General features: G+C 32.4%; 1 pseudogene; it reads right to left on the bottom strand.

Annotated features, from left to right (window-relative positions):
- Positions 1-4,641: 4,641 nt before the first annotated feature.
- On the bottom strand, positions 4,642-5,442 carry LOC146887077 (uncharacterized; annotated as a pseudogene).
- Positions 5,443-12,443: the final 7,001 nt, after the last annotated feature.

The following is a 12,443-nucleotide window of genomic DNA, read 5'->3' as shown; positions in this document are numbered from 1 at the left end:
AATCCTACATGTGAAGGTTATTTCATAAGTTTTTACTCACATAAGAAGCAATTTAATAAGTTTTTAGGAATGACAACAAATAATTCAAAATTCATTACATATATACAAACTACAAAGTACAGTAAATATTCGTTTAAGTCTGCATATCGCCTAAATCTGCATTTGGAAAAGGAAAATTCTCGGATCAATAATTTTATGACTTTATTTTCAAAATAAATCACTTAAAGTGGTTTAACTTTATATTTTGTTATATATATATATATATATATATATATATATATATATATATATATATATATATATATATATATATATATATATAACAAAATAATATTCCATACTCTTAACATAACTCTTATCTATTATATATTTTATATATCTCATATTATTACAATCACTAAAAATTCTCAATACTCATAATATCCATACTCTAATTATATGATATCTAATACTCCATATTGTAATATGATTCTTAAAATTCCATAAGTCTGCATCAAACTCTTAAGATCAAAAGGCAAACTTAAGCGAATGTTTACTGTATATATATTTAACAAAAAAATGGCTCTATGAAACCAAATCTTTTGTTCATGTCAACATCAGGTTTTTTCTTCGTAGATGCTCTTGCTCTATGTCCATTAGGGATTTGTACTATATCGTAGATTTACTTGTAAAAGACTCTCTGATGTTCAAATCAGTAAGAGAATTTATGTGAGTATATGTCAGTATGAGAGTGAGTTATATTCCCGAGAGGAATAACATGGATTTATAGAGTTTCTAGACCTATAAAATATGTTACAAAATAAAAGATAAGAAAAACTTACCACATTTATGATAAACTAGCATGATAATAACATTAATATGTTATTTAACCAAATTAACCATATGTTTTGTTGATATATGGAATAAAAGGATATTTATGATGTAATCAAATTATCGAGATCTGACAATTTATGGTATAAAAGGATATTTAAGATATAATCATATTATCGAGATTTGACTATATATTCTATTAATATACCATAACTAAACTAACAAATATCTTTGTCAATAATGTTTAATATCTTTGTTAATAATGTTTAATCGCTTTAGGTTAATAACGCTAAATGAGCCATGTTGGGTCATACTATCTAGCATATTTGTTGGGCCAGGAAGGTACACAAGCTCCCTAAGTTCAGGAGTTTGATTAGCAAACAAAATAAGCTTCTTGCGATTGTAACTAACCCTTTGACCGAGTTGTAGCCGGATTTATGTTTTGTAAGTGGATTGACCATTTATTCAAGCTATAAGTGTTTGTCTTTGACCATGATGAGCTCGATGTTAACTTATGACCGTCCTGTCCTTAAGATTGGTCCTTGAGTGCTTGGCTAATCTAACGTGAGGCAATTTTTCAATTTTTGTGAGTCATTATAATTATAATATTAATAATAATTTTATTATTATTTTTCTCGACTTAGCTTGACTTTCGGCTAAGCTCGACCTGTCTCAACCTCCGTTGGACCCACTCGGCTAAACCTTCCACTTGAGTCGACTGTGGTCGGCCTAAGGATCGACCTCTGAAAGATAAAATGGAGAAATATTGCAGTGCTTTTATATTACAAATGTTGTGTTTGTATAAACACAATACAATACAATCATAATCTCTATAATAAAGTCATTATTGAATACAATAAACAATATAGGTAATAATTGATAATGATGGCTGCACACATGAGAAATAATACACAGGCATAATATTAGGGATATTGGGATAATATTATTGACATAATATCTCTGGTATTGATTCTAATAATTAGAATCATAACTTTCTTTAACTCCCTCTCTCAAACTGAGGTGACTCAGTCATCCCAAGTTTGTCTCTCAAAATGTTGAACCTTATGTGTGTGAGAGGTTTGGTTAAATAATCTGCAATTTGATCTGCTGTGGGCACATAGGCTATTGTGACTTGATTTTGAAGCACTTGATCACAAATGTAGTGAACATCTATCTCAATATGTTTAGACCGGGCATGCATCACTGGATTGGATGCTAGTGCCTTAGCACTCAAGTTATCACACCACAAAATTGGCTTTCTAGGCATAGAAAATTTCAGCTCATCTAGAAGTGATCTGATCTAAGTTACTTCTGCTGCTAGGTCAGCTAAAGCTATGTATCAGTATTTGACCATGACACCACTTTTTATTTTCTTGAGGCCCACGAGATCAATGTCTCTCCAAGGAAAATACACTGCCCTGCTATGGATTTTTTATCATCTATGCTAGTGGCCTAATCTGCATCAAAGAATCCAACTATATCAAGATTGGTTGAGGGTTTGATATGAAGACAAAAATTTGTTGTGCCATGGAGATATCTCAGTATTCTTTTTATTCCTTGCCAATGATCTATAGTCGAGGAACTCATATATTGGTTGAGTTTGTCGAGTGTTGGTCAAATATTGTAATGCAACTATAGTCTGTTTGTATAGTGTAGGGTTAGTAATACATTCTCCTTTAATATTGAATTTTTTCCCTGTTACCATTTGTGTAGGGTAAGATGAAGCTTTTTCCATATTAAACTTCTTGAGTAGATCTCTAATATACTTTGTTTGTTTAAGGTACATTCCACCAGCATCTTTGTGTACTTCAATTCCCAAGAAGTAGTGTAAAAGGCCAAGGTCTTTGAGAGAGAAAGCAATGTTTAATTGAGTAATGAAAGTCTCTAAAGACTTATTGTTGCTCCTTATAATTATTATGTAATCAACATATATGAGGAGTATTATATGATCATTTTCTCAAAGAACAAACAGTGACAAATCACTCTTGGTGTTTTGAAAGCCCCATCTCAATAAAGTATCTTTCAACTTGTCATATCAAGCCCTTGGGGCTTGCTTCAGTCCGTAAATTGTCTTGTTTAATTTGCATATGTGGGCAGGCTTGGTTGAATCTATATATCCTTCAGGTTGATGCATGAGCACATTTTCTTTGAGATTTCCATTCAAGAATGCATTATTTATGTATAATTGCCTAACCTCCCAATTTAAAGGTATTATAATGGTTAGGACAATTTTTACCATGCTGGACTTGACCATTAGACTGAAGGTTTCATCATAGTCGAGACCCGTAATTTGTTGAAAACCTTTGGCAACCAATTTTGCTTTCCTTCGTTCAATTGAGCCATTTGCCTTGTATTTAGTTTTAGAGACTCACTTAGAGTCTATGATGTTATTCTGCCCTGAAATGGTACCAAAGTCCAAGTGTGATTAGTTGCTAGAGCTTTAAATTATGCATCCATGACTACTTTCCATTTTGGATTGAGTAGAGCTTCATTAACATTTTTTGGTTCCTTGTCTTTTGTGTCTATTTCTGACAACCCTATATAGGGAAGTTTTGGCTTGTAGATTCCTGTCTTGCTTTTGGTTTGCATCCAGTGCGTGTTGTTCTGTTGAGTCTGTTGGTTATTTTCTTTTGGTGTGTCTTCTGGTGTGTCATTTACATTTGAGGTTGCCTTATCTGCATGAATAGAGATATATGAGCGTTGGTTGATCATCATTGACAACTAAGTCATCAAGAGTTGGTTGCTCTTCACTGGAAACTAAGTCACCATTTTGATGATTCACCTCCCTGTGAGTTAAGTCAATTGTGTGTCTTGTAGTGGTTCCTGCAAGACAAGAAGGAAGAACAATATGAATTGTTCCAGTCAATTTTTTTAATGAATTTCTTATGTCAAGAAAGCCATCATGGAAAGGAAAGTGATTCTCATTAAAGGCCACATGTCTTGAGATGAAAATTCTGCCATGAGAGTTAAGGCACTTATAACCCTTGTGAGATTTGTTGTATCCCAAGAATACATATTGTGTAGTGTGGAATTGAAGTTTTTGTTAATTGTATGGTTTAAGGTAAGGATAGCAAGCACAACCAAACAGCTTTAGAGCATCATAATCGGGTTTCTTTCCAAATAAAAATGAAAAAGGACTTTCATTTAGGTTAACTAATGAAGGCAATCTGTTGATGAGATAAACTGAGGTAGAGAAAGCTTCCCACCAGTAATGTAAATTTTAGGATGTGCCAAAAGTGTGAGCCCTAGTTCAGTCACATGTTTATGTTTCCTTTCAGCTCTACCATTTGCTGAGTGGTATACGGGCAAGAAATTCTAAATTGAATTCCTGATTCAATGGCTATTTTGTGGACAAGTTTAAACCCACCTCCACTGTCACATTGAAAAGCTTTTATCTTCTTGTTAAATTGGTTTTCAACTAAGCTTTTGAATTAAATGAAAGCATGTATTGTTTATGATTTTTGTTTCAAAGGAAAAATCCAAGTGATCTTGCTGTAATCATCAATGAAAAGAACATAATACTTAAAATTTGAGGAAGATAAAATTGGGGTAGATCCTCATACATCACTGTTAATCAATGCTAATAGTTCCTTAGCATGAGAGGAAGATGATTTAAATGGTAACAAGCGAAGTTTTCCAAATTGATAAGTTTCACAAAATGAAAATTGATCAAGTGATGATGTTTTGACATTGCAAATCTTCAACACCTTTTCTAAGACTTTATTATTGGGGTGTCCAAGCTTTCTATGTCAATTCTCCTTTAGCGACATGTAAACACATGGATCTTTATTGACTTGAGAGTTGACACTTGAAAGTTGGTATAATCCATCTCTAAGTTTCCCTCTTAGTAGTATTTTCCCTGTCAATTTGTCCTTCACATAACAGTAGTTTGCATCAAATTCAACAAGGGAATTATTGTTGGTAGTTAGCTTAGATACACTCAACAAATTTTTTGTTATTTCTGGAACATATAAAACATTATGCAAGTTGAGGTTATTCAATTTGGTTATGCCCGAGGCCAATATTTTCAATCTTTCACCATTTCCAACTAAGAGAGAAGAAGTCGTACTATTATTTTCATTGAGATCTTGAAGTTTCTCATTTTGATGGGTCACATGATTGCTTGCTATACTATCAAAGTACCATTCATATCCCTGATTGTGGTAGGGGAGCTATGAAAGCTTTGTGATTTTTTCTCTCGTTATTTTTAGCATTATGATTTAAACCTGTGTATGACTTATCATAACGATAAAAGCAATTCAGTGCTATGTGTCTGATCTTGTTACATACCCGACATATTGGTTTAGATATACCTCTTCCTCTACCTCCTATAAAGTTAGAGACCCTTCAATTACCTTGTGTCCTTGGTTTGTTGCTTCTGAAATCAGTTTTGGTTGCAAGGTTTGCTGAAGTATTCATTGAAAGACTATTGAAAATATTTAGTTGTTCTATTCTGCTTTCAAAAGCCAATAATTGGGCTTGTAGATCAACCCAACTAAGGTTGATTTGATTAGATAATTTGACCACCACCGGATTATAATCAATATCCAGTCCATTCAGCGTTTGAATCATCAAATCTGAATTGGAGATTGGTGATCCTGCCAATTTTAATTTATCAGCAAGGTTCTTCATTTTGAGAAGATATTGATCCATCTTCATTTATGCTTTGCGAGTGTTGTGAAATTCTAACTTGAGGTAGATTGTCCTGGATCATCTTCATTTCTCCTTTGCGAGTGTTGTGAAATTCTGACTTGAGGTAGATTGTCCTTCATTTTGTGTGTGCACCTGCTAGGCTTTGGGCTTCATCCTAAAGTTCCTCTTGGAGGTTTCATAGTGCAGCAATTTGCAATATTAATGGCCATTGAATTTCTTAGCCACCCTAGGAGAGCTTGATCTTGTGCAATCCACTCTTCATAGTCAAGATTGCTTTTCTAAGTTTTGTCATTTGCAATGACAAACAGTTCTAGGCATTCTTTTATTCCTAGTATGTAGCAATCAATTTTGCAACCTCTTATCAATGGAAGAACTAGTGACTTCCACAGGAGATAGTTATCTCTGTCCAACCTAACAAAAATAGTTGTGGGTAGGTCATTTTTGTGATTTCTATTGACTGTGGAAGACATGATTGGATCAAGAGCCTTCAAGCATAAGACTTGTAATACTAAGAAAGATAAAATGGAGAAATATTGTAGTATTTTTGTATTGCAGATGTTGTGTTTATATTAACACAATATAGTATAATCATAATCTCTATAATAAACCATCATTGAATATAATAAACAATATAGGTAATAATTGATAATGATGGCTGCACACATGAGAAATAATAACGGGCATAATATTAAGATATTAGGATAATATTATTGACATAATATCCCTAGTATTGATTCTAATAATTAGAATCATAACTTTCTCTAACTTAACTTGTGCCTACTCTTTTGAACCTTCGTCACACTCTGACTTATCTCAATGATTGACTCACCTTGATCTTCGACCAAGGCAAACTTGTCTTGACCTTTGGTTAAAATTGAATCTTCTCGACGTCAATCAAAGTCGACTAGACTCGACCTTTAGCTATAGTCAACTAGTATCGACCCTTGGCCAAGGCCTCCTCGGCTAATCTTTCACACAAGTCAACTCATTAGACCTTCTATCCTAGTTGACTTGACTCAACCTTTCAACTCGAACTGGCTTAGCTCAACCTTCTGCACTAAAGGTCAACCTGATTTAGCTTGTGACGAAGGATGAGTGATGCGTCGTCTATGGCTGAGGGTCTATATGAGTATAAACATCTAGTTATCCAAAACTATATTAGATATTTAATGGGCCTACACAGTAAAATAATATCATTTGAGACTAACCATCATGTTAGAATTGAGCCATGTAGTACCCATTTTACCTATACACATTTTCCCATTCCTTAACTCTACAAAGTCTCCAAAATAAAACTTAATAAATAAATATTATAAGTAATCAAAGAGAGAGAGAAAGACAATTGCACCATGTTCATTTTTTTTCCTTTAACTCTCCCTTTCTCAAGCCATCCATTCTCTTCATTCTACTCTAATATTCATCCTACATTTTCATCTATTTAAACAATCAATAGCTCATGTAGAAATTGAAGTTCCAAGGAACATTTTGAACCAGTACGTTTCCTCTTCTGAGTAAGTTCTATTTCTACTATTTTTCTTTGAATCAATCTGTTTTCCACCATGCATGTAGCCTTTTTTATTTACATTCTATTTTCTATTTTCTAGAAGGTATCATATCCAATTGTAATCTTATAAGTCACTCTATGATATTTGTTTGGGCCCTATTGCATGTGTAGTAAGAGCAAATCAAAGAAGAAAAGTTGTGTATAACGTGGTCTATTTTGGAATGTACATTGAGGTAAGGGAAGGTAATTTTCTCATATATTTAAAGGTTACGTATGTTTTTAGTCCCTGAACTTTGTCGTAAAATTAGAATTCAACCCTATTCGAAACTTTGATACATTTTGGTCCTTTAAACCTTTGATACGTTAATTTTTTTTACGTGTCACTAGTATTTAAGTTTTCTACATCGTTTTACACATTCTCCACTTCAATATTTGTTGGGAAACGTGTTTAACATGTAAAAAAAATTTAATGTAATCGATTTAAGAGGACTATATTCATTTGTTTTTAAAGTTTAGGGAGAAAAATGTATCAAAGTTTCAAACAAGGACAAATTTGATTTTGTGTCAAAGGACAGGGTTTAAAACCATATTTAACCCTATATTTAATGTATTACTTTTGGAGATGAAAACTGTGGTTAAAGATTTTGGTTGAACTTTTGAAGAGATATGAGAATCTTACGAGATGTGTGAGTTTGATGGATTATGTTGGTAGTTGTAGTATTTTCAATACAAAGGAAGTTAAGAAATTTCTTGGAAAGTAGATTATGATATGGATTATGACGTGTTGAATTGGGGTTAAAATTGGTTGAGTAGATAAGTTAAATTATGGTTGATGTTGAAATTGTATAAAGTTTATATGAAAGGAAGTATAGGAGTTTTGGTTTATAAGAGCATTTACTGAATGAGGGTGAATTTTGGTGATTTTATTGTGGAGTGATTACATTGTGTTTGGTTGAATTAGTGTCTTTGTAACTATGATAATAACCATTTTATTTATTGAAGGTTATAACTTAAAGAGATTATGAACATAGGAGAAAATTCAAGTAAAGGTTGGCTAGTGTATGGAATTTATTTGATTCTACATATAATTGCGTAACTAGAAAAGAAGAATTTGTAGAAGAAACTCTAAATTATGAATTGTTGATTAAAATTTTTTGAGTACCATGAGGAGTAATATGGATTATACATAGTTTATTTTTGTGAATTTGATTTATAAAGGACTATGATATTGTTAAAAGGGATGTTTTTTTTTTTTTTAATTTTGCCTGATGGTTAAGTTTGGTTATGAGAAATGGATAAGGGTCTTTAGAGATTGGGTTTGAATAAATTTTATCTCGATAACGAGTGGAAAAATAAGTGTGCTTGATATGCAATGGTTTTTGTGATATATGTATAAAAGTTGAGATTTATAAGATGTACTGATGTGATCAAACTACTATAAATGTTGTACAAGTAAGTAGAGTGTTTGTGAAATGGGTAGAAAATGTTTGATCATGCTTAATTGATGAACTTGTTTATACAATTAAAAAAGAAGAGAGATTTATTTTTTAATTTTATAGGATATAATTTTTACTCTATGTCTGATTGATTGAATTTTGCCAATATAAAGTATTGTGATTGTACCTATAACAATATTATTATTGGAATGTTATTGTTCATAGATATTAGAACGTAAACAAATGGGAGGGAAAACCTTCTATGGTAAGCGATTACATGGGAGACTATAATCGATTACCAGTGTACTATACACCTATTAACCTTCTATGGTAATCGGTTATAGGGAGAACAAATGTGGTGTTATCAATGAAGGCTTAGAATAGTGATAAATTAAATAATAAAGTCCACTATCTTTTTTTTATAAAACATTATTAACCATAGTCCTTATATTTTGAAGTATTTTAATTCATTTTGAAATACAATATTATTTAGTCTACTGTAGTGTGAATTTAAGTATGAATGTTGGGATATTACTGGCCAACGATATGTAGAAGTCATGTTACATTTCAATAGCTTTTTTCTTCCTATACCCTATTATTTTCCGATGTATTTCAATACGGTTTTGGAAAATTTTAACTTACTCAATCGTTAAATTTTTAAATTATGTAGTTTAGAAATATATTTTTGAGATTCAAAGTAATATATATTTTAAATTTACAATTTAAAATATATGTTTAAATTATACAACGCAAAATATTTCTAACCTTATGAGTAATTTGAACATTTTTTTTGTTTGTAAATTTAAAAAAATTATGGAAGTGCTAAAAGAAAAATTCTTCTAATTTAGGCTTATTTTTTTCGTGTAACTTTCCCATGACACTTCCATAGTTAAACAGAAAAATCACACCTTTTTTTCTATATTATTTTACAGATTAATCTTTTGAAAAATAAAAGTGTCGGGATTGGTATAAGAGTAATGATACTTTAACCCACTATTTTAACCATTTTTTAACTCGCCTACGTGTCACTATTGTGTGGCTTATTTTATTTTATTTTTGAATTATTATAATTGGAGTGATGTGAAAGTTTGATTGAGTGTGAGAGTGGAAAAGGGGCTAGGGCGTGTGCGCATGTAAAGAAACATAACAACTGAGGTTAGTGGTTCGCGGTTGTCAGGAAATAGAAACTTTTGGAGTGAAACGGTAGTTGTGGGTTCTTCCATTGTGGTCTTCGAATCAATCATCGTCAACGAAGGCTTTGTTGTGTGCGACATGGTTCATAGGTTGTGTTGTTCATAGGTTGGTTGGAAACCCTTCGTGCTTGGTCGGAAACCCTTGCGGGTATTGATTTATGACTACGATCTTCGTGTTATGTAAGTGGTGAACCAGTAAAATAATTTTAATGTTTATTTTGGTTGCAAATCTTTGTCCCACACGTTGGAAGAAGACGAAAACGTAGGTTGTTGGTTTTTGTGTGGTTCGTTGTCATTTTGGGCTTTTACATTTGTATTTCAATTGATTTTGGTTATGTGTTTATGAGTTGATGATTTTTGAGGTTGTGTTGTTTTATATGATTAAATTTAATGGTTTTTTTTTTTGAAGTTTTGATTGTTGTGAAGCGATTTGAGTATTGTGCTCCTTATTTCTATTGTTTTTTTAATTTTTGGGTTTTTACATTAGTATTTCAATTGATTTTGGTTATGTGTTTATGACTTGATGAATTTTTAGGTTGTGTGTTTTATATGATTAAATTTGATGGTTTTGTTTGAAGTTTTGATTGTGGTGAAGTGATTTGAGTATTGTGCTCCTTTTTTCAGATTAATGGACAGGAGTGAAGATAGTGACCAGAGTCAAGATAGTAATCGCAGTGATGATAGTGACGGGAGTGAAGGTATTGAAGTGGGAGAATTCAATGATACAATTGAGGTAATTGAGTTGTACAATGATACATGTATTCACTCTACTTTGAAATAATTGGATCTAAATTTTGGTTATATATTGTTATTTTGTAGATTTTGTTCATGCATTCTTAAAGGATCAAATATTTAGGTTTATTGAATAAGAATTTAACTATGGAGCAAAAACTATGTATTGAAGGAATTGTTGCAAGGTGATTATGGAATTGATAATTCATCCACTCTAGTGTGTTGTTAACATTCCAACCCAAAAGTTTCCTTTCAAATAATAAGGACTCATCATTTTCTCTCTTCGTATAGTGTCATCAGTTAGTCATTGTTATCCAAATCATGCTTACGGATGAATTGTGCCCACCCTCTCTCAAATTCTTCGACACTAATTGACTCGTACACCAATGTCTTCAAGTCGAATTTCATAGGTTTGTAATGAGTATAACCTTGTAACTTTTCAGAAATCTTTCATTATATGCTAGAGGCACCATCGATAACGAGTATTTGGAAATACAATTTCAATTGCATTTTGCATGTCCTTACATTGGTCTATGAGAATGTTGTTGGGTGACTTATCTGACGTGCACCTACGCCAACAATAGAATAGCCACACAAATGTCGATGTATTTTTTGCAGACAACAATTTGCATCCTAGAAATATTGACTGGCCATGATGATTGACTCCAATGAAGGGGGCAAAAGGCATACCATACTTGTTAGTTAGATATGTTGTGTCAAATGAAACCACATCTCCAAATTCCTTGCACGCAGTCCGACTTCGTGCATCGACCCAAAATACATTTATTATTTTGTTGTTAGGATCAAAGTCAATTTCAAAGAAAAATCGTTATTCAATTGCCTCATGTGAGAGAAGTATGTCATGAGTGTCTGACCATCTCCATCCTTCCCTAATGCCATTCTTTGTCGTCCGATGAAATTTCTTACGTCACACATCACAAATGGAAGGTTTTCAAATCCTCCAACATCACATACTAGTGATTGGAAAGTTTTGTTATTGCACATGCCCACTTCATCATTCATATCCAGTGTTCAGTTCACTTGCATGTTATTTTTTTTTCTTCCCACGAATCATCCTTGACTTCATGGGGCTAAGTTCATGATTGTGGTCAATGATTACAATCATTATATGCCATTGTCCTTCCTTCTTTACAATAGTTATCCGAGCAGCACATTGTTTTGTCTTTGTTGGTTGACTTTTCAATTCAGGAGGGATGGTGGACACATATTTCCTTTCACAACTACAAACTAATTTTACTAAGCATAACTCATTGTCTTGTCCTTTGCTGGAACTTCTGTGACTCTGACACCAAATCTACATCTAATTGCGTTATGCTTGTAAAATTCTTTGACTTTGTCAACTGCTTCGAATATCATTCTTACTTTAGAAACTTCATCAACTTAGTCGTCGTTCGACAAAGTTATGTCGTCTAGTTAGATATGGTTCATTTTTTGTGATGTCTCCATTTTGTCTTCTTTCCCCCCATATTCCATTAAAACAGTGCATTTTACGAATATTAATCAAGTGCTTTGATATAAATGTTTCTAGTGAAAACACTCTTAATGAAGAATATTTTAATAACATTTTCACATCATAATTCTATAATTAATGGGGTCATTGAACAATAAATTAGTAATGGTATAAGTTAAAAAAGTAAACTTTTACTTTTTCCCCAATATTGGTTTTAGGTCGGCATAGAAGAAGGTCAACTTTAAATGAAGTCACCCAAACTGAAATAAATGCGGAGCTTACCTTTCAGAAATACGTTGTTTGTTTAGTTATTAGAATCGTTGTAGGGTGTGGATTGAGCTGGAGTAAGTGGTCATTGTTGTCGAACTCATAAAGACGATTTTAATGTTTACAAGTAGGTTGGAAGGGAAGCAATGGCTAATTCATTCAATGTAACATGGTACAAAAGGTTGGTGGGAAGCATTGCTTCTTATATATGTTAATGAAGGGCAATTTTGTCAATTTACACCATCATGGAATAAATAATATTTTCCTACATATAAGACAGGGCACATGTCAATAATTTTCGTCGTGGTGTTTCTTTTCCACACAGGTACTTCTTCATAAACCATTAACTTATTTCTACTTTTCTATATTTTTCTTTG

The sequence above is a fragment of the Vigna unguiculata genome, chromosome 4, assembly GCF_037176805.1.
Source record: "Vigna unguiculata cultivar grain cowpea cultivar isolate G323 ecotype 2 chromosome 4, ASM3717680v1, whole genome shotgun sequence".
Lineage (NCBI taxonomy): Eukaryota > Viridiplantae > Streptophyta > Magnoliopsida > Fabales > Fabaceae > Vigna > Vigna unguiculata.
This window is presented reverse-complemented; position numbering and strand designations above follow the sequence as displayed.